Source organism: Homalodisca vitripennis, unplaced genomic scaffold (assembly GCF_021130785.1).
Source record: "Homalodisca vitripennis isolate AUS2020 unplaced genomic scaffold, UT_GWSS_2.1 ScUCBcl_9410;HRSCAF=17893, whole genome shotgun sequence".
NCBI classification, from domain to species: Eukaryota; Metazoa; Arthropoda; class Insecta; order Hemiptera; family Cicadellidae; genus Homalodisca; species Homalodisca vitripennis.
Window position 1 is genome coordinate 1 of NW_025785518.1, and position 5,148 is coordinate 5,148.

At 30.3% G+C, this 5,148-nt stretch overlaps 1 pseudogene; it reads right to left on the reverse strand.

Annotated features, from left to right (window-relative positions):
• Window positions 1-110: 110 nt before the first annotated feature.
• On the reverse strand, window positions 111-4,594 carry LOC124374626 (annotated as a pseudogene).
• Window positions 4,595-5,148: the final 554 nt, after the last annotated feature.

Below are 5,148 nucleotides of genomic sequence, written 5' to 3' on the forward strand. Positions count from 1 at the left end.
ATTCACCTTCTTATGAGTATCTGTTATTATGTATGGGGAATAATTTGATGTATGAAAAATAATATATAATCAGACTTTACAAGAAACCGACCCTCTAATCCTGCCAGTCGTCAGGTTGGAAGTTTTTTGGCCAGGATCTTCTTCCGTCGGTCACCTCCGGCACTGTATTGCGTAACCTTGCTGATAGGGATCTTCTCTTGGGTGAGACCAAGCTCTTGGTTCCAAGGGTCATCGCCTTCAGCAACTCGAATTTGAGTTTGTACACCAAGTCCCACTCTAAACATAATTATAAAAACTTCACTATAATGCTTCAATAGATTACATACAAATAATTTTCCGTAGCTTGGACTAATATATTAGTTACATAAGTAATATTCCCAATGAAAGATTTCTCTCTCCCCAAGTTTGCTTTCTACCAATGTACTCTAATGGAATATATTATGTTACCTACTTATTAATAACGTATAGTTTTGTGGTTTTTTAAATAGTGCTTTTAATGTTTTTAAAATCCTTATTGTAATCTATAAAGAAATTGTGTTTGTACAATAATTAAGTAGACAATACTGACATTATATAAATTTTTAAGAAAAAATCGTAATAATCTTGGCTTTCGAAATTCTTTGATGGAAGAGTAGTAGGTTTTCAAATTCAAATTTATTTTAATGTGTGAAGAATGATAAAATGAATTTTGAATTAAAAATCGTAATAATGATTTTAAATGCATGTTCTCAAGTTTTAATCAAATACCAGTCGCTTATCACAAATTAATAAAACATGGACTGTAGCTCTGCATAAATTTTTACTACTTTATGGGTTTCCTATCTTATCTGCTGCAATATAAATGTCACCAATCAGAATTTTCTTTTAACAATTATATAAAAACTAAACCACAACCCATATATTTACATCCTGAATTTTCCAATTGACATTTTCTACAACAAAATATTACATTAAATCTAAGAACAGCTAAATTGTTTATGATTGTAACCAATGCAGTTTTCCCACATACCCAGTGATTTCCTCTGTGACAGTGTGCTCTACTTGGAGCCGAGCATTGACTTCTATAAAGTAGAATCCTCCGCTGCTATCTGCCAAGAACTCTACAGTTCCTGCATTAGAGTAGCCGACGTGTCTGGCAAGATTCACAGCATTGGTTAACATCGATTGACGAACCTTCATACAGAAAGTAAAGCGAAATAAATAATGTATGAAAGTTATATTAAGAGTAACAACAAAGTTATAAACTCTTTATTCATAAATTGTACATACATAAAATGAATAGTCTCTACAAACACAAACTAACATGTCATGTCAATAAAATATTTAAATAATGTTTCTGAGCTTGGTAAAATTCCTCAATTGAGTATAGAGATAAGTTTATTTAAATATCCTTAAGTTCTTACAAAAAAACTATTTTCATTACTCTAATTTTGGAGGAATATAGTTTAAAAATTGTTACCAGCATGCCTAGTCTTTTTTTTCAAACAAATTTAACCTGTGATGGTTTACAGTAATTTTATTTCTTTTACAAGTATTATAACTATGGATTTTTCAATTTATTAAGTTATCTTGATTATATTTTACAAACATTATAGTCTGATAAATGTACAAGCCATGATAGACAGTAAAAATCTTTAGCTCTCCAAAGTTTCTTTTGACAGATTCGAAATAAATTTAATTTAATATCACTCACAATGCTTTCTTTTGAACTTTAAGAATTTCATTGAGGTTTTCTTTTTTTTGCTCCATGTGTTTGAACTTACTAAAATAAACGTTATTAGAGAAAAATTATCATCAATGTCTACGATTTTTATAAAAATCAAAATACTTTAAAACTCTTTAGATAGTTTGAAGAAAATATAGATTGAATGGCTTTCAATTTGAAATATTGGGTTGAATATAAATTAACAGTGTCAAATGTTAACCTAATCTAAACACTTAAATTTTGCTCTAAAATGCTACATGGTACCTTTTCAGAATTTTGAACACCCGTCTTGAAATCTGACCAGACACAGAAACACATGAAAAACAGTATCATCTTTTACATAATTCCTAAAACACTTAATTTTTCAAAATGTTTAAAGATATTGCATAATAGTAGGGAAAATAAAATTAATTTAAAAATGTTTTAAACATATTTTTGGGTCTACAGTTGAAATAAATTGCATTATTTACGAAACCACACGAAAATTCTTGTTCTCTATGCAACTGTTACAGAATTACATAAATATAGATATAAATATGATTCTTATTTTAACAACCATCGTTAACAATTTTATATATTTCTATAACGTTATGTAATCATTCAAAGAGTTTCTCTTCCAATTATATAATCAATAGAGGTGATACTGTTTTTATGTGTATTTTCATTTAAATTGTTTAGTATTCTATTCTACTTTTCTATAAGAGAATGTTTTCGATATCACAATCACATATTATTTAATAGTGAACTATTTATGTACAATGTTCTCTTTAACTTTTGTTTAATGTCTACAGTAAAATTTTAGATTCTCCATAAATCAAAGAATTATCATAAAATTATTAAAGATAAAACACATGAGTTGTAAAGTCCGGAAAGATAGATTCGGGAAGATAAAGATATATACAATTTAACATTTTACTTAGCATGTATTCATTTAGATACATCATCCAGTCTTGTTTATTCTTAGTTATGTGGCACACTAAGAGTATACTGCCAAGTAAAATGTTAAAAAAACTTTGAGTAGTTTTTGTGTGGTAAAGCCCAATCACAGTAATTACAACTAAGTCACATCCAGATAGTTTTGTATATAGGCTTTTATACAAAGCGTTCGTAACACAATATAGTTTTAGAGAACATCTAAGTTTGTGTACCTTATCGTCAAGGTGAGGTGCAGGTGCAATCTCCACCACCTTCTGGTGTCTGCGCTGGACTGAGCAGTCCCTCTCGTACAGGTGCACCACGTTGCCAGCCTTGTCTCCCATGAGCTGCACTTCAATGTGACGCGGTCGCTCGATGAAGCGCTCAATGAACATCGCTCCGTTACCGAATGCTAGCAGCTGCTTCTGATGTTGCTCTTTCAAAGTTCTCTTTTACTTCCTGTTACACATTTTCCTTACTTATTCATAGTTTTAATTGAGTGGTTTCTGAAACCACTTGTTGGAAGAGAAAGCTTACAATTTACCAAATACCTGTTGAATGGTTAATTACAAAAGAAATTTGCTATATTGTAAAAACTGGTAAATACAAACAGAACATCAACTTTTTTCCTCCAAAAATTATATTGAGACAACATAGTTGACTCTTATTACTCATTAGTTTAAACTATAAAGGTAAAACTAATCTTTCGCTCATATTACTTCCAAGCATCCATGGTATTATTAGATCACATTAATTCGCTACCTGAAACGGAATATATGACTCTTTGTAAACCAACAAATCCCACATATTTACTAAACAACCTTAACAATATAAATACTTTTAAATAAACTATAAAATGAACTAGCCTGTTCAGGCCTTGCATACAGGAGAGGGGTAAAACACAACACTCCATGTTAAATGAATCTAATCAAGGAAAATTAATAGTGTCAAATTTAATAAAAACTCATTAGGTTGAAAACTTGACACGAAATCAATACATGGGTGTCATGAGTACACATTTGTTGTTTTATACTTCAAACATGAAAACTTTGTTATTAGAATATATAAACAAATAAGGAATATTGAAGTTTATTTGATGAATACAAAATTATTAAATACAATTTAATCAGAAGGTGTTTTACGAAACCAAACAGAATTGTTTTCTTTACAAAGTTGAAAGCAACACATAAATAAAACAGTTGTTAAATGTTAGCAAATAATGTTTATTAAATGTAATACAATTATTATTACAGATAAACAAGTGTTAAATTAATCAGCAATAGTAAAAAGCTTCTTGTAAATTTATCTGTTAGGGTGGTACAACCATTAGCAGTTACATAACCTTTTATTACATAATCTTAGCTCTTTAAAAACAGGAATCACTTTGTTTAATGAGGAATTGTAACGTATTCAAAGATAACAGTATGAATATATTACAGTAAAGTATATGACTGAAGGTATATTTTATAAAAACATAATTTCCTTAAGTGATATTTAATTTAAAATATATAATTATTTGAAATCATAGTTCAGTTAAAAATATTACAATCTCATACTAATTCATACACTTACAGGTACAGTATAAAATTCATATACTCATATTCAGTATGGTTCCAAAACTAGTCCAAATGCCTCAGAGTGATCTAAAGCATTTTTTCTTGTCTTATTCACAACAGAAAAGTTATCTTAAAAGTCCTTTGATTGAGAAATTATAAAATATTAACTCAAGAAAATTTAGATCACAGCACCAGATTAGAGATATGTCATTCCTATGTTTGAAACCAGTATTAATGTAACGGTAGTTACATAACTTACCTCCATTTTGCGCACCACTCTCATACCTCGGCCTCCACCTCCATAGGCAGCCTTGAAGATGACAGGCAGACCGTTGTTTGAGGCAAAATTCCATGGCCTCGTCCGTAGTGGTGACTGGGCCGTCTGTGCCAGGAACAATCGGCACTCCTGGTCATACATATAATTACTAGCTGTTTCCCGCGGCTTCGCACGCTTTTCGTAAGTTTTGCCCGCGTATGAGCATTTCTGGTTGAAGTAATTATATATCCAACCCCGATGTAGATTTTACCTTGATGTCACGATCAAGAAAATATGTCAAAAATGTATTGTACATGCATAATGTATTTTATTACAAAGTGGTCTACCACTCAACCTTTAAGTTCAACCAAAAATTTAGTTTAGACAATTATACATCATAACTTAGCGCCTTCAAATAGTGTTTCACTGTTTAATATACGTATCTATCTCGTAATTGCAGGTTATAATGTGCAGGCGCTTTGAAAACTTTTCTTCATTTTATTCGTTTATATTCACGACATAAGCGAATAATTCAGATAATAACTATCCTATCTTCTAAGTTAGACTAAATTACGGATACATGTGAAATTTGATTGAAATTGGTTCAGTCGTTTTGGAGTTTATTGGCAACATACATCGTGACTCAAGATTTTTATATATATAAGATGTATCATTGTAATAAGTACATTTCATGGAGCAATTCGGTAGATAAATGC